General features: G+C 43.9%; 1 protein-coding gene across 1 annotated transcript in view; it reads left to right on the plus strand.

Moving 5' to 3' along the window:
* WDR43 (WD repeat domain 43) overlaps window positions 1-23,508 on the plus strand; it is a 366,881-nt gene that overhangs the window by 209,897 nt on the left and 133,476 nt on the right. The window lies entirely within an intron of this gene.

The following is a 23,508-nucleotide window of genomic DNA, read 5'->3' on the forward strand; positions in this document are numbered from 1 at the left end:
TACTTGCGGAGGTTCTGCTGGTCTCTCGCTACATAAGAGTTCTCCCTGGGGGCAGGGTGCAGTGTTGGGAAGAGGCATGGCATGGGCGCGCCACGTGTATTGGTAGAGATGGCACTGGATGGTGTGTTCCGTATGGTGAGGCCTGCTTCTCACATTGTTTAACTTGGGGGACATCAGTGGAAAGGCTATTGAGCAGTAGTTCTACATGTAAAAGAGTAGCAGTATAGTGTTTGATATCAATGAGTTTGTAGAGGCAAATCCTCTGTCGTGCGAGTGGATTCAACATTACTAATGTGGAAATGCCCCTTTAGGAAAGTGGGCATTTCTGTGCTCGTGGCTCTGTGCCTGTCAGCCTATTTCCAATCCATATGTGGGAGCTGGGGGGACAGCTACGTCTGTGCATTCCCGATAGGCCATAAAATAGGGGCTCAAGGGAAACTGTGGACCTCTAACTCCAAGTTATTTTCCTGGGACAGATACGAAGAAGCGGGGTCCTGGCCTCACTACAGATATTGATCAAGCCTCCCAGGGTAGGATGGCAGACAGCACAAAATTCAGAGAGGGTCTGTGCTTTTCAAAGGTGTCCTTTTGAACTGATCTCTTCTTCAAAGGCCATTTTGGGTATAACTACTGGGGCTCTGCTCTCTGGAGCTAGACGCTTTTGGGATGGATACCATACTGCTCTGGTTAGATGTTGGGAAATTGACTAGAGGGACCCTTGGGGAATGAGAGACTGCAACTGGATTATCCGCAGACTTGTGGCCTGGGGCCTTCCTTTCTCCCGGAGGGAGACTATCACTTGGTGAATTTAGCCTAGATGTTGCTGGCCTGCAACTAATTGCCAACTGTCTCGACCTGGGTGCCTAGGCAATACAAGGGCCTATTGGCTGGCCTCCTGTCCACGAGATCCCAGGGACAGAATGCATCTCCCCTTTTCTACAAGATCATAAGAACCGCATAGGGTGCAACAGACGGGTGAAAGTGATAGTATGTTGACACAAGGACGTACACCATACTTGCACGGTAGAGGAGTGTGCTCGTAAAGATCAGCAGCCTTCCTGGGGTGCTGGAACGTGAGGAGTTTGGGGAGTGAAGGGGAAGTTTGCAGAGTCCGAGAGACCCATGGTTGCATCTGTAAACGTGTGCTATCTTGCACTCCATAGCGTGTGGTGTTTGAGGGTTGTTGGGGGACGTTTCGCCAAGTCCGCGGGACACAGGCTGGAAGCCCAGACTGTCTCAGACCTCCAATTCCGGAGGGCGACAGTGCCTGACATCGCAGCCTCAATCCCAGGCTGCCGGCTACCTCTCCCCAGATCCACATCACAAGGTACTCTGTTGAGAATATCGTGACTGGACACGAGTGGTCTCGTTGTCCCTTGAATGCTCCCACGGCTGGCTGCCTGGAGCAACTGCAGCTCGCACCTCTGCCTGAGGGGAAATATTTCTCTAATTTGGAAGGGGACAGCTTCCGGTGCCAGTCTATTGCCTATGGTGATGGGGCGGGGATAGTAATCCAGCACTCATGAAGGCGACGCTGGGTGCCTGAAGGCCGAATCTGGAGGGACGAAACAAAGTAATGGTTTCCTTCTACTTTAGGTGGTCCCGACAATCTAATCAGTGACGCCAGCGGTGCAATGTATATCGTTGGCTGGTGTAGTTTGAGTGGCAGGGTCACGAGGCGTAGTCCAAACCTGTGATTTCTTGACCATTACAACAGTACATACTATGAAATATTGGGAATTTTGTGTTCTATGCTAATGTGTTTGCGGGAAAGTAGAATACCTCTGAACAGCCTGCGCATGAGTTTGTCGCTTTTGATGTGGGAGGGATTGCTTGAATCGTGGACACCACTGGGATGTACGCATATGGGTTTATTTTGCTTTCAAGGCTGAGGGGCTAACGGGGGAAGTAAATATCTGACTAGTACAGATATGTTCTTGCCGTTCTGCTGCTAATGGGAGAGTTCAGCAGTTGCATATAAATGTAAAGCATCTGTCCAATGTGTCATTTTGATTTCAATGTGTTTGTAATACAAAGACCAGTGTTTAATACATTCAGTGTGGAATCTTTTTGTAGCGTACCGTACTCTGTGTGTTGCGAGGGTGGAGTTGTACCTGTACTTTACAATTTGATCCTGAGGATAAGCCTGACTTCTCTGTGCCAAGCTACCCTAGTGTGAGCACAGGTTATCCGACAAGTGTATCGTACTCATCCTATCTAGGATAGTGGATTCTGTCTGGCTTCACGGCGTCGCCGCTAACTTGATACCGCTGGGTCTAACAGATACTATTCCTAGAAGCACAGCAACCATGTGCTAGTACAATTGCCGAATACCTATTTTTAGGTCTCGCCTGGCGTTAGCAGCACGCATGCGCTGCCATTGCGAGTGCCTTTTGGAATTAATACGATTCCAGAAGTCTACTTGAAGCCCCTCCCCTCTTTCCATTGGCGCGCGTCATCGTTGGTTAAACGATGGACCGTGATTGGAAAGCGGGCTTCTCGGTTCTCTTCCAGGGGATCCTCATCAATAGTCATAAGCACATGAATATTCCCGCCCTTGTGCGGAACCCCGGAAACACATCACATATATGTGTGAACCATATATGTGTATGTATGTGTGCATATATATGTGTGTGTGTGTGTGTGTGTGTGTGTGTGTGTATATATATATATATATATATATGTGTGTGTGTATATATATATAATTTTACTGTCAGAGCCACATAATGTGTCGGCTGACACAAACAGGAGCACACTCGCCAAAATCCGTGGAACTGTGTATTTATTTCATAAAGGACAACAACTATAACACCTACGGATATTCTCACTGGCAATGACTTAGAATCATTGATGGTACTCCAGATCCTCGAGACATCTAAACACAAGGATAACCCTTATGATACAGGAGGAACAGAATGCAACTTACCTTATGCAGGAGTAAAACAGGTCGGCGGAAATAGTGGACTCAAAAGGAAATCGAAAAATTGTCCACAGACGCCATTCGACGCCATTGATGTGTTCAATGACCCGCTAATACAGGACTTAAAAAAGCTTGAACAGGAAACCAATAAGGTCAAGCGTTTTAACATCTCTGCGAAACAATGGCAGGCTTTACAAAGTCTAAACAGGATGATTCCATAGTAATAAAACCATCCGATAAAGGGGGCAATATTGTGGTCTTTCCAAAAGAACAGTATGTCAGGGAAGCCTTGAACCAATTGGAAGATCGCGAATGCTACTTACCAACAAGAAAAGAATATTCGATTTGCATTGAAATCTTCCAACAGAACTTACGAGAGTGGAAAGATGATGAAATGTTGGACACTAATGAGTTCCATTTTTTAATGTGTGAATATCCTACTTTACCGACATTCTATCACATACCGAAGGTTCATAAAGATCTAAAATGGCCCCCTGGAAGACCTATAGTCGCATCCATCAATAGTCTTCTTGAGAACTGTTCAATCTATTTGGATTCTTTTCTTGCACCATGGGTAAAGAACCTTAGTTCCTACATCGGAGACACTCAAGACTTCTTAAGACTAATTGAGGGTGGAAAATGGGAATCTAATATGTTGCTTATTACACTTGACATTACCAGCTTATACACTTGTGTTAATCATAATCAAGGAATTTCATCTAAGTGGTTTCTAGACAAACGTCCGTTAAAGTTCCAAAGACATAATGAAATGCTTTTGAAAATGTTGACCTTTTGTTTAGAAAACATATTTATCTTTGCTGGCCAGCTATACAGGCAACGCGGTACAGCGATGGGCACGTGCTTCGCCCCCAGCTATGTGAATCTTTTCATTGGCTGGTGGGAGGAGCACGTGGCCTGGAGGGAAGTACCAGAGAGGTGGATGGATCAGGTGGCATTCTGGACTCGTTACATAGATCTTTTCATCACATGGAAGGGTTCACGCTCCTCGGCTGAGGAGTGCATATCTTAAACTCCAGTGACCTCAATCTAGTATTTAGCGGCCACATCAGTAACACCCAAGTCTTCTACTTGGATCTAGAAGTCTATATCAACAATTTGGAGATCCTTACACGACTGTATAGGAAACCAACCGCTGGTAACGCTTTGCTTCATGCCAATAGCTTCCACCCAAAAAGTATGATCCATAATATTCCTTACGGGGAGCTTTTGCGCATGAAGAGAAACTGTTCCACAGATGAGGACTATGCCACAGCACGAAATGAAGCATGTAGACTTTTTAAAGCAAGAGGTTATTCAGATGGTTCCTTAAATACAGCTATCAAAAAAGTAGACTAGGAGAGAACTTTTAGCAACTAAATCTGCTCCAAAAACTAATATTATTCAACCTTCTGAACCTACCCGTATGATCACACGCTTCAATACAGTCTGCCAAAATTGTACAGATGTTCCGTAAGAACTGGCATATTCTGAAAACTGATAACATCTTAAAAAATCAAATTCCCAGACAGCCTCTCATAACATACAGAAGATCAAAATCCATTAAGGATCTATTGGTTTCCAGTCACTATGTATCTAAAATGAGATCCAAAGAATCAGTAAATGGTTTCTATCCCTGCATGAAAAGCAAGGCATGCAAATATAGCTGCAAAAAGATGACTTAAGAGTTACCAGGGAAGGGTATAAAGATCTCCAGAACTATCAATAAGCTATTGAATTCCAATTCCGAATTTACAATATAGTGTTTGGAATGTCCCTGCAAGAAAAAATATATTGGCAGCACCATAAATGCAGCTAAAATACGCGTGCTAGAGCACATGCGGGCGATAGCTAAAAAAGACAGAAATTATCCGGTGGCTCGCCACTTTAAGGACTGCCATATGAGCAATCGAGATCTTTTAGCTTTTTACTGTTTAGACCAAATACCCAAAAACGAAAGAGGGGGAGACAGGATTAAAAAATCTACGTGCCCTAGATTCTAGATATATCATTGAACTAGGCACAAAGGCAGCTCAGGGTCTTAATAATGATGAAGAGCTTTGGACTCATTTAGAATAAGATTCTGGTACTGATTAGTATAATCATGTAATCATTTGCATTTCTTATAGATCCATAAGTTACATTTATTTACATATACACTATTCTGTTCGGTTTTAAATCAAGTTTCCCACCATATTATGGATAAAATACTTGATGTAAATATCAGGGTGGGATTAATTCTGTCTAATGTCCCCCTTCAGTCTGTTTTTTATAACTTCTACTTTCAGACTGTCACTTGATTTCTGATATGTTCTTTCACCTGCGAATCGCAGATGACAGACATTGGTCTGAATCAGAAAAGTAACAACAAAAGAACGTGTATTTTCTTTCCTCTTTTTTACGTTTTTAGCACTAAATGATATAAGTACTCAAATTGATTTAGCTTCCTCTCTGCAATTTTATTATATCAAACATTTTTGGTATATTTAGAGCACATGAGTAACTCTCTGATTATGCATTGTGAACGCCCATTCAGGGCATGATGGTTTGACAGAATATCCCCGCTTTTCACAAAACTGTAAAATTTATAACAACGCAATTCCCCCAAAAAAGGGGGGGGGGGGGAACTGTTTAAATAAATATTTAAAAAAGAGATAAATGTTATTCATAAAATACATATGAATAATTTTTAAGTGGGGATGTCAATTGTCCGGTTCAATGCATATGGAGATAGATAATAAGCAATACTCATGTATTTTCTGTTGATGCTGCACTACATGTTAAGATGGCCGACATGAAGACATTGTATTAACATATATTGTGCCGTCTTTTGTGTTTACTGTTTTCTACCTGCACTTGCACTTTTTTCACTTTAAAATGGTGGTACTTTCTGCAACTAACTGACATTGACAAAGCCAGAGCGACGAAACGCGTCTGTCAGCGCTGAAGGGGGGGGGGGGGGTCCTTTATGAAATAAATACAAATTTCCACGGATTTTGGCGTGTGTGCTCCTGTTTGTGTCAGCCGACACATTATGTGGCTCTGCCGTTGAAATACTGTGTAACGCGGTTCACCACCGCGTTCAGAAGTCACCCAGGACGTGCGGCTGCAACGACTCCGGTGAAACTTTGTGTGTATATATATATCAGGGAGAAAGTCTTTAAAAACTGCTTTAATATACAGCAGAAAGTACAATCCTGCAAGGAATAATGAAAGAAAATATTGCCAGCACAAGGGCTGCATTGTAGAAAAATTAGTGTAGAAAGCTGAAAAGCTAACCCACAAACACTCAGATAAACTGGCACCGTGCCTTTAAGGCAGCCATGACCCCCAGCTTCCCATCATGCATCAGGGGTGACAGTTAGGTCAGTTCTTTCCGGCTCCTTCTGTCAGGACCCTGATTACTTCAGCTCTACTTGTGTTTCTGATTTCTGTCAGAAAAAAAACTTCAATTTTTGGATTAAAACCTTTTTTACTTCGACGTATTTTTGGTGTTGGAGTATTTCTCTACTGTTTTTTAGAGAGTTGAGCATTGTTTGTTTCTTAGCAGAAATGCCCTCTTTTTGACCCTTGCCCCTCCTGTGGCAAGAAGGATAAAACGGACTCCTATCCGGTCTGTATTTTATGCCTTCCTTCTGATCATGATCCTAAAACCTGCCAACATTGCCAGCTGCTGTCCAAGAGAACTCTGAAGGACAGAGAGAGGATTCGCCTCTATGGGCTGGCTGAGAAGAGATCACCTTCTAGAGGCAGGTCACCGATGAAGAGGAAGGAGAGAGCATCCTCGCCATCTAGAAGTAAGATTCCAGTATGCTCTCCATTGGCATCTGGCTCTGCGCCTCAAATCCCTTCATTGGCAATGAAAACGTCGACGAGAACACCATCGACGGCGGGCTCGCCATCGAGAGAACACCGGTCGTCGTCGAAGAAAGGTACATCGAATCCTCCACCGTCAACCCGGCGACGATCGGAGTCGCTCTCCATTGGTGCGGGCTGGCCCAGGGTCGAGAGGCAGATCGTCGTCGCCGTGGAGGCGGCGTTCGACGTCGACAGGCTTTGCCGTCGCAGGGTCACCACCGATCGGCTTCGAAGCACACATCTCCGTCGACGTCAACCAGGCGATTGTCGACGTCGAGACAGGCTCCGCCGTCTCAGGATCAATGGCAATCGGCTTCAAAGCATACATCTCCGTCGACGTCCACCAGACGACGATCGACGTCGAGACACTCTTATCACCTGAGGCTAGACACTCATCACGCCTGTTGGCGTCCAGGCGGCGCTTGACGTCAAAGGCTAGATCCTCGCCAACGACTAGGCATTCGACGTCGAGACCAAGGGTGAAATATACCAAACGTCGTTCGGCGATCTACGTCCACGACGAGAAGTGTCTTCAGATTGTTTTTTTCCGCCATCGGGTTTGGATGTGAATTGCTGCGCTCCAGTTGGTGTCGTTATCGAAACCCCTTTGACGCGCAATCTCTCACCTCTCAACGGTATTGTCTCAATCGCGTTTCCCTTTGACGCGCATCCTCTACAATCAAGCTGCTCGATCTAGGCTTCGACGCGGGCCGTTGGGCCTACCCACGACCACCATATTGGATGTCAATGGAACGGACTTTATTCAAAAAATGTCCCCAGTGGGGTGCTAAGTTTCCACACTCAGACCTACACGAGGTGTGTAATCTTTGCCTCTCTCCGGAGCACGAAGAAAACACCTGATAGGCCTGTTCCTCTTTCAGATCTAAGAAAACCATCTGTGATCGTCTGGCTCAACGCCACAAAATGTCCAGAGGAAGCACTTCGATTCCGGACATTTTTTGGACCATTTTCCCGATACCCTTCCAGAAAAGAGTCGCGGAAGAACCGAGGCCGACATTGACGACAGTCACTACAGCTCAGCAGTCTGTTAGTACCGAGACCCCTGTCCTACCCACTTCCAAACAGGAGGCTCCGGTAAAACCTTCTCCCTCGGGCCTAGGTCCACACTAGCCAAATATTTCAGACGGCCCGGCTATGAAACCGAAAGATAAGCCCAGCCACAAGACAAGCCTTCGGAGCCAAAACAGTCAAAAACCAAGCATTCAGACCCGAAACCGCCAAAACCAAACTCTTCGGAGCCGACAAATGTCCCCGAACTGAAAACTCCTACACCTAAGCCTCAACATGATAAAACCCCTCAAAAGGCAAAGGAACATACGGACCATAAATCTTGCACTCTGAAAAAGGACACTGGATCCAAACACCCTTCTGTACCAGACCTTCCAGATCCAAAGCAGAAAACAATACATATTGATCCCACATCTCCCACCTCCTCCACCCCTCCTACTGATTCCTATCTATTAATTTCTCCAGTACATTCCCCACAAAACTCAATTTCACAATTTGGGGTTTGCGAACTAATCACCAGGGCTGCACAATATCACAGGGTGCAATTCCACTCCGATCCCTTAGAGGAAGACTTCCTATTAGAAACCTCCGCTCAGCCACAAAAGTCCACACACACCCTACCAATGTTAAAGGCTATGCTTAAATATGCACCAGAAGTATTTAAAGACCCCGTCGGGGTGAGGGTTCTCAACCCTAGAATAGATGGAAAAGAATATAAGGCAACTCCCAACGACCCAATATACATCAAAGGTCAGGTCCCTTTAGACTCCCTGGTGGTGTCTAATGCCTGTAAAAGGGCCAATTCACAAACCACAGATGACGCTCCACCTCCTGACAAGGAATCAAAACCTTTAGACGCATCCGGAAAACATATTACGTCACAAACTGCAAATTATTGGAGAGTTGCCAACACCCAAGCTTTGCTGGCAAGATATGACAGGGCTCACTATGATGTGCTTGTGAAGCTTATCCAGCATCTTCCTGACCAATAGAAGGACAAGGCAAATGACCTTATACAAGAAGGTAAATTAATTACAAATACATCCATTAAATGTGCTCTTGATGCCGCTGATACCGCATCTCGTGCTGCTAATACCAGCGTTTTGTTGCACAAGCACGCTTTGCTCTGGATGTCCGGTTTCAAACAAGAGGTGCAAACCAGTATTCTTAACCAGCCCTTTGACCAAAAACATCTCTTTGGGCCTACAGTCGACACATCTTTGGAAAAGATAAAAAAAGATGGACTACAAAATCTATGGGGGCCTTGCAATTGCCTTCCCGTAGAGGTTCTTTTCATCGCTCCTTTTATAGGGGTGGCTCCAAAACCAATGATTAGGAGCAGCCTTCCTCATCATACAAAAGCCCCAATCAAAGTTCCTTTTCCAAAGGATATTTTAGGGGAGGATACAGGGGCAACAACAATAGGGGAAGGGGATGCGATAACACCACACCTCCCCTACCACCAAGCAATGACTTCCTTCGACCACTAGCACAGTTCCTACCTGTCTGGAATTCCATCACCACAGACAGGTGGGTAGACAGGTGGGTAAGACAAATTATCCAGTATGGTTACTGCCTGGAACTCCCCTCCAATCCCCCACATCCCTCCCAAACACCGTCCAATGTCCACGGAACATTTGACCCGTCTAAAACAAGAGGTTCTCTCTTACAAAAAAATGTAACAGAACCAGTTCCCTTACATCATCAGGGCACAGGGGTTTACTCGCTCTAATTTCTTATCCCAAAAAAGGACAGCTCTCAGGCAAATACTGGACCTCAGACCCCTAAACCTCTACATTCAATCAGACCAATTCCACATAGTCACTCTCCAACAGGTGCTCCCACTACTTCAACAAGGCGACTTCCTCTCCACTCTGGATCTAAAAGATGCCTACTTTCATATTCCTATTCATCCCTCTCACAAAAAATACCTCCGGTTCTTAGTGGACGGTCAACACCATCAGTTAAAAGTCCTCCTGTTTGGAGTGACCACCCCCCCCAAGAGTCTTCACCAAATGCCTCGCAGTGGTGGCAGCTCACTTACGAAGGCAACACATCCACGTGTTCCCTTATTTGGATGACTGGCTCATAAAAGCCAAGTCTCACAACACTTGTGTACAACACACATATACAACCATCCGATTACTTCACGACTTGGGGTTCACAGTAAACTTCACCAAGTCTTACCTTCAACCATCCAAAATACAACAGTATCTTGGAGCCACTCTAGACATTTCAAAAGCCCTAGCATACCCCAATCCCGTCAGGATCTCAACCATGCAGGCTCTAATATCCCAATTTCAGCCTCAACATTCATTGCCAGCTTGAGTCTTTATGCAGGTGATTGGAATGATGGCCTCTTGCATCCTCATTGTCCCTTATGCAAGACTCCAGATGCGGCAATTTCAGGAATGTTTAGTGCATCAGTGGAACCAGGCTCAAGGTCAGTTACAGATCTGGTGTTGGTGGACAGCCTCACACATCGCTCTCTGCAGTGGTGGAACACACAAAACCTGTCCAAAGGATGGCCGTTCCTCGACCCGGTTCCACAGATAGTGGTAACAGACTCATCGCTCACCGGCTGGGGAGCTCATCTCCAAAACAAAACCGTTCAGGGCATATGGACCCATCAACAAAAATTACTCCACATAAATCACCTGGAGTCACTGGCACTCTTTCTAGCACTAAAGTCTTTTCAACTCTTGCTAGTAGGCAAAGCGGTCTTGGTACGTACAGACATGACAGCAATGTACTACATACAAAAACAGGGAGGGACACTTCAGCTTTCATGACTAGCTCAAAGCATATGGAGGTGGGTTATTCCTCAAGAAATATACCTCCTCGCACAACATCTCCTGGGAGTACGCAATCCGATCGCAGATCTGCTCAGTCGTCAAACACAACAGGTCCACGAATGGGAACTTCATCCTAAAGTTCTCCTTCCATTCTTTTACTTGTGGGGCTACCCAGAAACAGACCTGTTTGCTACACACCAAAATGCCCAAGCCTCGCCTCCAGCTATCCACACCTATTTTCGAGAGGCAATGTGCTATGGATGAACTGGTCAGGCAAATTTGCATACGCTTTTCCGCCTCTCCCGCTCATTCCGTTAGTGGTTCGGAAGCTCAAACAACACTACCTAACAATGATCCTAGTTGCTCCAACATGGGCACGCCAACCATGGTTCACACCCCTGTTGGAACTCTCAGTAGTATCTCATGAAAAGCTGCACCTCTCCCCCAGGTTCCTCACTCAGAACCATGGAGAGAGAAGGCATCCAGATCCCAATCAACTCAATTTTGCGATCTGGGTCCTGAAGTCCTATAGTTTTGCTACCTCAATCTCCTGCCAGTCTACATGAACATCATTAAAGAGGCCAGACGTCCTACCACTAGAGCATGCTATGCTGCAAAGTGGAAACGATTTGTCATTTACTGTACAAACAACAAAATCGATCCGCTAGTTACTTCCATCCAAAACATTATCTTTTGCATCTACAACAATGTAACCTAGCACACCCATCTATATGGCTACATCTGGCTGCAATCGCTGCTTACCTCCACAACAGACATTTGTCTTTGTTTAGAGTACCCGCTTTCAAAGCGTTTATGGAAGCACTTAAATGAATAATTCCACCTACAGTTCCACGTGCTCCTGGATGGAATGTCAATATCGTCCTTACCAGACTCATGGGTCCCCCATTTGAACCTCTGCACAAATGCGAGTTACAGTTCCTTACTTGGAAAGTAGCCTTCCTGGTAGCTATCGCATCCCTTAGAGTTACTGAACTCCAGGCATTAACCATACAAGTACCATTTTTACAAATACACCATAGTAAAGTGGTTCTTAGAACTAACCCAAAATTTCTGCCTAAAGTAGGATCGGCCTTCCACCTTAATCAGTCGGTTGAACTTCCAGTATTTTTCCCTCAACCAGACTCGTGGCAGAACACACTCTCCACACACTAGCCGTTAAAAGAGCGATCCTCTACTACATCGAAAGAACTAAGCCCTTTAGAAACACAAAACAACTTTGTAGCTTTCTCCCCGCCTCACAAAGGCAATCCCATTTCAAAAACAGGAATTGCAAGGTGGATTGTTAAATGCATCTTAAAGCTAAAAGCACAATAACTATTCCCACAGAGCTCATTCCACATGCAAACTAGGGGCTTACTTGGCTTTCTTAGGGAACATTCCCCTAGATGACATCTGCAAAGCAGCAACTTTGTCTACACCACATACTTTCACTAAACACTATTGTGTAGATGTGCAATCAAAACAAGCTACTGTGGGCCAGGCTGTACTAAGAACACTTTTTCAAACTACTGCAACGGATACAGTCTGCCACCGCTAGCGAGAAAACTGCTTTATAGTCTATGCTAAAGTATACAATCTACAGCTCATATGCCTCGAGCGGAAAATGCTTACCAGTATGCATCTGTTCTTGGCATGTAGACCTGTAGAGTTGTATACGCCCACCCACCTCCCCGGGGTACCTTTATCTGTTGCAGTATTATCTTTCTTAGATACATCACATGGACATCCTTTTCTATTCTCTTCCTAACTCAATCACCCTTTATGACGAAAAACAATCTGAAGATGGATGCAATGCCCATGCGCACGGTCACCATAAGGAGTCGCCTATCCTGTGACTACAAAGACTTCTTCGAAAAAAACAAAGTGCAAACATCCCAGCCCAACACCAGGTGGCTATCTATGCTAAAGTATACAACTCTACTAGCCAAGAACAGATGCATATTGGTAAGAAGCATTTTCCTTTCCAATAGTATCAGTCAGATTCTGGTTATCTTGTTTAAATTCATTAACAAACCTTCTTATTATGTAATAGAGCTAACAGTTTAGACGCTGTAGTCTTATTTCTTAGATACTCCATTCTACATATAGTGAACTCCAGGCACTCCCAACGCTGTAACCTTTCTTGCAAATACACCAGGACAGAGGTAATGAGAACAAACCCACAGTTTTACAGCATGAATCTTTCTGGATTCACTATGCTGTGCATTATTCCGCCATCTAGTGGTTGGATCTGGAATTGTAGTATTTCTTCTCTTTTTTTTTTTTCGTGGCCTTGGTGGGCGTCGACATACCACTATTTGGTGTCCTTCGTGACGTCGACGCGCTTCCTCCGGAAGCTCCCACCTTTGGCCGCCTTCTTCAGATTCTTTTTTCCGCCATTGGGTCTGGATCGTGACCGAAGAGTTCCAGAGTTTTTGGAGAAAGAATCGACGGAAGAGCAGAAAATCAACAAAAATCAAACTTTTCAGCACACCCGACTACAGGTCAGGTAACGGGGACGACGAGGGAGAAGGTTTTCGACCAAGATCTCGACGTTCAGCAGAGAATGCGCTTGCAGGGGGCTCCGTGAGTGCCGGAATGGACAAAACACCTTTCAAGTTTTGCACCAATTGCCACCACAAATACACCCAGAAGGACCAGCATCCAGTCTGCAACTTCTGCCTGCCTCTCGACCACAACAGCGAAGATTGCAACGCGTGCTCGGCGTTCACACCCAAGACCCTCAGAGTAAAAGAGGCAGAGAATGGCGAACCACACGGGGCAGGGGCCCCCTCCATCGCTCCAAGACTTGGGCCTCTCCAGTGGAGAGGAGGACAACATCGCTGAGGGACCGGAGGACTGCGCGGTCATCTAGGTCCAAAAGAAGATGTCTAAGGAGGTAAGGGAGTCGTCGACCCCCAGACACTCGAGCGACACTCGAAAGGGTGAAGCTAAGTCCTCGAGCGACACTCGTAGGAGTGAAGCAAAGTCCTCGAAGGGAACATTGCCGCCGAAACACCCAGCGAAAGCAATGGCACCCAAGGACAAACAGCCCAGCGGATCCTTTGAAAAGGACTCCCAGACAGTGAAAGTCCACAAAAAATCTAGGTCGTTGAAGGATGCTCTCAAAGGATACCTCAACAAAAAAATGCCAGTACTGCACTTCAATTCAATAGTTTCTGCTAATTGAGTAACAATCCTCAATTCGGAAAGACCAATCTTTTAGTACGGTTTCTTATGAACATTTCTTTTTATTTTGGATTTTATTCCTAAAGTTTTTTTCTATTTTTTGTTGGACCTTCTTTAAACAAAAATTATTTCACAACAAATAGAGACTTGAAAGGTATATACAAAAACATCCAATATATACAAAGAAATCAAAAAAATGTCACAACTCACATATAATGTATATCACTTTGCAAAATATTTAGTGGACACATTAAACATTCAAAGGACAACATTAAGTGCACTTAGAGACATGAACATACAAGACTGGACAAATTGACGGCACATTAACAAATATAGCCTGTTCAGAAACAAGTGTAAACGCCCTGTGTTAAAGTTTTTTGAGAACAGGTGCGGATACTAGTGATTAGTATAAGATTTGTTTGTTCATATTTTCATATAATAGACCATCAGATAATTCAATTTTTAAGTTGTAATCCTGGGGAGATTGGTCTATTTGAGAGAACGGAGGTAAAGAGAACAGGGGTCGACGCGTTTCGAATCCCTTATGTAGCAGGGATTCTCATCAGGACCGTGAAGATTCAATCTACAGAAAAAATAATAAAAACATTCTGTCAGTCATACTCACAACACTCGACTTCAATCAATCACGCACACACTCGGATCATACCTGTATTTATGATTCAGTGGTCGGTCTCCCAACAAAGTGTCTAATCGTGTAGCTGTAATGTTAAGAATTCAATGGGCATAATTAGTGTTGGTTAGCCAGTAAAAGGGAAACAATGATGACGTTCGTTAATCTGGGTACTTACATAGAGATGCGGTATGACCGCGTGGTCAGTTACTTGTTGTCAGTTTCTTCAAACAATTCTGTAATGAAGAAAAAAAGAAAAGAAGAAATGTCCTATTTACTTTGGCGAAAAAAGGCACGCAGATGCTCATATTTAAAATGACCGGCTTAGTGGGGCGGGTGTAATCGAGCTCTTAAGTTTGTTAGCACGCAGCAAGCCTGATTTCTTAGGTGAGGGTGTGCCAATGAATGGAGTGGTTTGGCGTTCGGTAGCGTTCATTTAGGAAGAATGTAGAATTCACTTAGGCACTTCTGCGTTCTGTAATTCGATGGTGTGTCTATGCTCGTGTTAAATGACAAATAGCGTCAGGCGACATTCCAAGTGCACGGATGGGTTGAAGCTTTTCGGCTGCGCGCTAAGGAAATCTTACCGGTATTAGTTTCTCAAGTCTCCTCCATACGCGTCCACGTCCATCACTGAGGCGCGTTTGTGATTATCCCGGTTGACCCGGTTGTATAAGTGATTGGAGCCTGCTGCTAAGGCTTCTGGGAATCGTAGTTTTAAGTTTTGAACATGTTGTGCTGATTGCAATATTTGTTTAGGGGTATGTAAAAGTGTGGTTTAGTCCGTTTTTGGTGGCAGGATATGCCGATTCCGTAGGTCTGGAGGTTTTTAAAAAAAAAAAAAAACTTGACAGCTGTTACTTAGCAACCCGTGTAAGTGCATTGTAGATCGATTGTCTAGTGGTGGAATGTGTCATTGCTGTCCAATGTATCCATGAATTCTTGCCACAGTAGATGTAAAATGGAGGGAGAGAGAAAAAACCACTATGTTCATAAGTTATAAAGTTCCGACATTTCGTTCAAGCCCTGAGTGGCCGAGTTGAATTTTAGGATCAGCATTGCTTCTCGTTGCTTTAGTTTGGTCTCTAGATCTCCGCCCCTCTGGTCATGCTCTAACTTCGAAATGACGGTCCATCTGAAGTCAAGATCTCCGTGTGACTCGTCAATCCAATGTTGTACAAGGGGTGCTGTGGTGATTTTTTTCTTTATTCTTGATTTATGTTGAGAGATTCTCTGTCTGATTTCCTGATTTGTTTTCCCTATGTACAATTTGGGGCATGGACATAGGATGGCGTAGATCAAGTTTTTTGATTTACAATTCGTAAAGGTGTTGTGTTTCCATGAGATTCCTTCATGTTGGAATACATTCCCCTCAATTGTGGAATTACAACACATGCATGTTCCGCACTTCTTATGTCCTGTAACAGGAGGTAAATTGACAAATTCACGTATTGTGGGGGTCTTCTTGACAGGGACGGCTGCCCTAATGATTTGGTTCGCAATGCTCTTATCTTTTTTGAAGGCGAAGAGTGGTTTGGCGTTCAACTGTATGTCAATATCCTTTATTAGATGCCAGTTCTGGTGGATGACCTTTTTGAGAAAGTTAGATGATGCCCCAAAGGTAGTGACACACACTGTGCGCTCGAGTTTTTTCTTTTCTTTCTCAGGAGTTCTTCTCGTGGTGTCCACCACGCGCGTTTGATTGCTTGTTTAACCAATTTAGATGGATATCCCCGGTCTAAAAGTCTCTCCATGAGCAAGTTTGCATGGTACATATACTCGTCTTTAAATGAACAATTTCGACGTATACGGAGAAATTGGCCTATTGGTAAATTTTCTTTCAGACTGCGCGGGTGGTTACTTGAGAAATGCAAGGATTTGTTGCGGTCAGTCTCTTTTCTGAAGAGGGTGGTCACCAACTGTCCATCTGTGCAATAAACTTCCACATCTAGAAAGGAAAGTCTTGTGGGTGATGACTGGATACTGAATTTGATGTCCATTGTGCGACTGTTGAGCCATCCATGAAAGTCAGTTAATTGTTCCATTGTGCCGGACCATGTGAAAAAAATGTCGTCAATGAAACGGACCCAGCCCCCTATCCATTGTGAGAAGGGGTTGTTATTGTGTACGTATCTGTCCTCATATACACTCATAAAGAGTATAGCCAGCTCCGGGGCAAAGGGACAGCCCATGGCTACTCCCTTTATTTGGAGAAAGAAGTCCTCATGGAATTTAAAGTAGTTTTTAGTTAAAGCCATTCTAGCCAATTCCAAAATGAAGTCCGTAGGAATTCTTGCTGGACGATCTCTTTTATCCAAGAAGATTTCCACCACTTCCAAGGCCTGATCTTGGGGAATTTGGGTATATAGTGAAACTATATCCATGCTTACTAGTAAATCCTGTCTTTCGGTAAATGGTAATTGTTGTAATTTACACAGAAAATCTGAGGTGTCTCTCAAGAAAGATTGTACTGTCAATGTGAAAGGTTTAAGGAAGAAGTCAATAAACTTGGAGATGGGTTCAAAAAGTGAATCGCACCCAGATATTATGGGGCGGCCTGGTGGTGATTTGGCATTCTTATGTACCTTCGGAAGTACATAGAACAATGGGGTTCTTGGGTGTTTGTTGACTAGATAGTTGAATTCTTGTTTGCCCAAAAAACCTTGTTCAAACCCATTCTGTAGAATTTTTTCAAGTTCTCTCTGAAATTCAGTCGTTGGATCTGATCGTATTTTCCGATAGCATTCTATGTCAAGTAGCTGTCGATTGGCTTCCGCTATATATTCTACTAGTGTATGATTGAAGTACGTGTATGTGTGAATGATTGCATTTGGGGCCCCTACCAAACGACTGTTGACTGACTCAACCTTTGGACTGCTAACTTAACATGTCAGAAGAACAAACCTTTGCATACAGCGAAGATCATATAAAAAATCTTCTCAAGAACCCTCCTTCTTTTGGTTCCGCCACTCTCAGCAGCACCGCACAAACAAACAACGAATCGGACAAACTTATTCGGTTAAAGAAAAAACAAATTCGGACGGATTTACATGGTCACTATCTTCTCCAACACCTCAGGTCAGGCACAATACCTACAGGCTTGATTGTCAAAAACATACCCGTGATCTTTACGGAAGATAACATCTACAAAAAAGGCTTCAGTTACATTGAAACCAAATGTAGCAGAGACCTCATGGTCTTAACCATTGAAACCGCACAAAGGTTATCCATAGCTCAATTGGAAGAAATCGAAAAATTGGAAACGGAAATTAAAGCAAACCCCTTGATTCAAGACTCTAAGATTCTTCTTGAAAAAGTAGATAAGGAAATCCTGGAATTCAAGGATTATACTGTACAACAAAAAGAAAACAATTTTGATAGAGACAAACGGAATTTTTCTTTTGAAAAGGCCTATCCTTATCTGCAACAGGATTTTTATTCTCGCCCAGAAGCGAGACGCTTCTTATCGGACAACCAAGGTCGATCAAGAACAAAATATCTAACCTTCTCGGACACATCATCGTCAGGAGGAAGCGACTCTGAACCAGGCACATATAGACCCCAATTTAATCGACGTGGAGGATACCAACAGCAGCAATATCAACAAAATTTTCAACAAAATAAACAACAACAACAACAACAGCCTTTTTTAGATCAAGGCCAACAGAAAGCTCGCGGAAAGACAAGATACAACCAGCCATGGGAGATGTCCACGAGGAGACAAAATTACAAAAACTAGGTACCTCATCAGTTATCAACCTCTCCAACAAAGTTCTTTCCCCGTCGGAAGTAAGTGTATTGGAAAAGGGACTCTCTTTTGTCCCTGCAAAACTTCCAGACTTTGTTAGACTCAAACTGGAATTCATTGAGTTCTGCAGGAAGATCCGTCTGATTGCATTTTTTTCAGGTAAAGAAATAATGTCGCAAGCAGAAACCACGGGTCTAAAGAGGAAATCAACCTTTTGTCCACCAGCTTTTAAAATACCTAAAGAAGTGATATACTTTGAGAAAACTGTGTTGTCAGCTATTGCCTCAGAAGAAAAAAAGAACAAATCTTTTACCAAACATAACTTGTCTAAAAAGGAAAAAGATGCACTTTTTCCTCTCAGAAATGATGAGAATATTATAGTCAAGCAAGCAGACAAAGGCGGTTCGATTGTTATTTGGGGTACCAACGAATATATAGCGGAAGCCAATCGACAGCTACTTGACATAGAATGCTATCGGAAAATACGATCAGATCCAACGACTGAATTTCAGAGAGAACTTGAAAAAATTCTACAGAATGGGTTTGAACAAGGTTTTTTGGGCAAACAAGAATTCAACTATCTAGTCAACAAACACCCAAGAACACCATTGTTCTATGTACTTCCGAAGGTACATAAGAATGCCAAATCACCACCAGGCCGCCCCATAATATCTGGGTGCGATTCACTTTTTGAACCCATCTCCAAGTTTATTGACTTCTTCCTTAAACCTTTCACATTGACAGTACAATCTTTCTTGAGAGACACCTCAGATTTTCTGTGTAAATTACAACAATTACCATTTACCGAAGGACAGGATTTACTAGTAAGCATGGATATAGTTTCACTATATACCCAAATTCCCCAAGATCAGGCCTTGGAAGTGGTGGAAATCTTCTTGGATAAAAGAGATCGTCCAGCAAGAATTCCTACGGACTTCATTTTGGAATTGGCTAGAATGGCTTTAACTAAAAACTACTTTAAATTCCATGAGGACTTCTTTCTCCAAATAAAGGGAGTAGCCATGGGCTGTCCCTTTGCCCCGGAGCTGGCTATACTCTTTATGAGTGTATATGAGGACAGATACGTACACAATAACAACCCCTTCTCACAATGGATAGGGGGCTGGGTCCGTTTCATTGACGACATTTTTTTCACATGGTCCGGCACAATGGAACAATTAACTGACTTTCATGGATGGCTCAACAGTCGCACAATGGACATCAAATTCAGTATCCAGTCATCACCCACAAGACTTTCCTTTCTAGATGTGGAAGTTTATTGCACAGATGGACAGTTGGTGACCACCCTCTTCAGAAAAGAGACTGACCGCAACAAATCCTTGCATTTCTCAAGTAACCACCCGCGCAGTCTGAAAGAAAATTTACCAATAGGCCAATTTCTCCGTATACGTCGAAATTGTTCATTTAAAGACGAGTATATGTACCATGCAAACTTGCTCATGGAGAGACTTTTAGACCGGGGAAATCCATCTAAATTGGTTAAACAAGCAATCAAACGCGCGTGGTGGACACCACGAGAAGAACTCCTGAGAAAGAAAAGAAAAAACTCGAGCGCACAGTATGTGTCACTACCTTTGGGGCATCATCTAACTTTCTCAAAAAGGTCATCCACCAGAACTGGCATCTAATAAAGGATATTGACATACAGTTGAACGCCAAACCACTCTTCGCCTTCAAAAAAGATAAGAGCATTGCGAACCAAATCATTAGGGCAGCCGTCCCTGTCAAGAAGACCCCCACAATACGTGAATTTGTCAATTTACCTCCTGTTACAGGACATAAGAAGTGCGGAACATGCATGTGTTGTAATTCCACAATTGAGGGGAATGTATTCCAACATGAAGGAATCTCATGGAAACACAACACCTTTACGAATTGTAAATCAAAAAACTTGATCTACGCCATCCTATGTCCATGCCCCAAATTGTACATAGGGAAAACAAATCAGGAAATCAGACAGAGAATCTCTCAACATAAATCAAGAATAAAGAAAAAAATCACCACAGCACCCCTTGTACAACATTGGATTGACGAGTCACACGGAGATCTTGACTTCAGATGGACCGTCATTTCGAAGTTAGAGCATGACCAGAGGGGCGGAGATCTAGAGACCAAACTAAAGCAACGAGAAGCAATGCTGATCCTAAAATTCAACTCGGCCACTCAGGGCTTGAACGAAATGTCGGAACTTTATAACTTATGAACATAGTGGTTTTTTCTCTCTCCCTCCATTTTACATCTACTGTGGCAAGAATTCATGGATACATTGGACAGCAATGACACATTCCACCACTAGACAATCGATCTACAATGCACTTACACGGGTTGCTAAGTAACAGTTGTCAAGTTTTTTTTTTTTTTTTTAAAAAACCTCCAGACCTACGGAATCGGCATATCCTGCCACCAAAAACGGACTAAACCACACTTTTACATACCCCTAAACAAATATTGCAATCAGCACAACATGTTCAAAACTTAAAACTACGATTCCCAGAAGCCTTAGCAGCAGGCTCCAATCACTTATACAACCGGGTCAACCGGGATAATCACAAACGCGCCTCAGTGATGGACGTGGACGCGTATGGAGGAGACTTGAGAAACTAATACCGGTAAGATTTCCTTAGCGCGCAGCCGAAAAGCTTCAACCCATCCGTGCACTTGGAATGTCGCCTGACGCTATTTGTCATTTAACACGAGCATAGACACACCATCGAATTACAGAACGCAGAAGTGCCTAAGTGAATTCTACATTCTTCCTAAATGAACGCTACCGAACGCCAAACCACTCCATTCATTGGCACACCCTCACCTAAGAAATCAGGCTTGCTGCGTGCTAACAAACTTAAGAGCTCGATTACACCCGCCCCACTAAGCCGGTCATTTTAAATATGAGCATCTGCGTGCCTTTTTTCGCCAAAGTAAATAGGACATTTCTTCTTTTCTTTTTTTCTTCATTACAGAATTGTTTGAAGAAACTGACAACAAGTAACTGACCACGCGGTCATACCGCATCTCTATGTAAGTACCCAGATTAACGAACGTCATCATTGTTTCCCTTTTACTGGCTAACCAACACTAATTATGCCCATTGAATTCTTAACATTACAGCTACACGATTAGACACTTTGTTGGGAGACCGACCACTGAATCATAAATACAGGTATGATCCGAGAGTGTGCGTGATTGATTGAAGTCGAGTGTTGTGAGTATGACTGACAGAATGTTTTTATTATTTTTTCTGTAGATTGAATCTTCACGGTCCTGATGAGAATCCCTGCTACATAAGGGATTCGAAACGCGTCGACCCCTGTTCTCTTTACCTCCGTTCTCTCAAATAGACCAATCTCCCCAGGATTACAACTTAAAAATTGAATTATCTGATGGTCTATTATATGAAAATACAAATCTTATACTAATCACTAGTATCCGCACCTGTTCTCAAAAAACTTTATTTAACACAGGGCGTTTACACTTGTTTCTGAACAGGCTATATTTGTTAATGTGCCGTCAATTTGTCCAGTCTTGTATGTTCATGTCTCTAAGTGCACTTAATGTTGTCCTTTGAATGTTTAATGTGTCCACTAAATATTTTGCAAAGTGATATACATTATATGTGAGTTGTGACATTTTTTGATTTCTTTGTATATATTGGATGTTTTTGTATATACCTTTCAAGTCTCTATTTGTTGTGAAATAATTTTTGTTTAAAGAAGGTCCAACAAAAAATAGAAAAAAACTTTAGGAATAAAATCCAAAATAAAAAGAAATGTTCATAAGAAACCGTACTAAAAGATTGGTCTTTCCGAATTGAGGATTGTTACTCAATTAGCAGAAACTATTGAATTGAAGTGCAGTACTGGCATTTTTTTGTTGACTCTTGTATTGGCGCAGCCTTACTGCGTTGGAGCCAGAACCCCTATTGTTGCCACTCAAAGGATACCTCGGCGCCGAGAAAAGAAGTGCCAGCAACTTCTTCGACAGCGAAGCGCACAAACTCTCGACGCTGAACAGGCCTCAGAGATGGAAAGGAAGAAGAGGAGGCTCGAGGCCGAAATGGCCAGCATCCTGCAGCGAAGAAAGGATGAGCCAGTACACCATCCCGCCGAAGCGCGCGCTCTAAGTCGAAAGACGACGATGCTGAACCACCGAAAGCGCTTGAACCGGTTGAGGAACAGGAGGAAGAAGCCCTGTATTTCGAGCGTGAAGACGATCAGCAGACCTACCGGGACTCGACGTCCTTGGAGGCACAAGACTTAGAGTGACATGACCTCGACGCCGAATTGCCGGAGGAAGGGGTAGACACATACCCTTCGAGGCCTTCGCCGCCAGACGACATTGGGATCTACAATATGGTCGTCCAAAAGGCTGCTCAGACATATGGGGTGAAACTGGAGGAAGAAAAGCCCAAGGCATGTTTCCTCCTGGAGACTCTGTTGCCTCAACAGACTAGGAGCCAGTTCTTACCCATGCTCCCTAGTGTGCTGGACCAGGAAAGGGATGCTTTTAAAGAACCAGCAGTATGCAAAGCAGTGACTCCCAGAACAGAGAAGTACAAACATTCCTCTAAGAACCCTGCATACATCCAGGTCAGTGCCAGCCGATTCCATAAATACAGCAACGGCTAGGAAAAGGGCCAATGTACCCACAAATGCCGGGCCACCTCCAGACAAGGAGTGTAGAAGGATGGATCTCATGGGGAGAAAGGTGGAGCGGAGTGTGGCAATTAAATGGCGTATCGCAAACTCCAACGCCCTGATCAACAGGCACGGATACCAGCACTGGGAGGAAGTGGGGCAACTCCTAAAGCAGCTACCAGTCCAGTACCAACAAAGGGCAGCTCACCTGGTAGAAGGGGGCAAAAACATGGCGAATACATGTTTGAAATCTACCTTGGATGCTGCGGACATGTCCAGCAGACAAATGATCGGGGTGACCAAAAGACGCATGGCTTAGAATTTCAGGCTTCAAGCCAGAGGTGCAAAACAACATCCTTAACACAACTGTTTACGCAGAACAACTTGTTTGGCACACCAGTTGACAAGTTGACCCATCTCAAAAAGGACAACGAGACAGCAAGGTCCATGGGAGCGCTGCAGTTCAGAGGGTTGAGAAGGGGCACACCTGCGAGAAGGCCAGGTGGTAGGGGAGGCAACGTGCCTTCTACATCGCACCAGACGTTCCAACAAAGCTATCAAGGGAACAACCAAGGCCAGCAGCAGCAGGGACAGCAGCAGCAGAACTGTCAGTACCAGCCCCGGGGACAGTCCTTTCGAAGGCGCTCCAACGGTCGAGGGCAGACACTGAGAGGAGGGCAGCTGCC

The sequence above is a fragment of the Triturus cristatus genome, chromosome 6 (assembly GCF_964204655.1).
Source record: "Triturus cristatus chromosome 6, aTriCri1.1, whole genome shotgun sequence".
In the NCBI taxonomy this organism is placed as follows: Eukaryota; Metazoa; Chordata; class Amphibia; order Caudata; family Salamandridae; genus Triturus; species Triturus cristatus.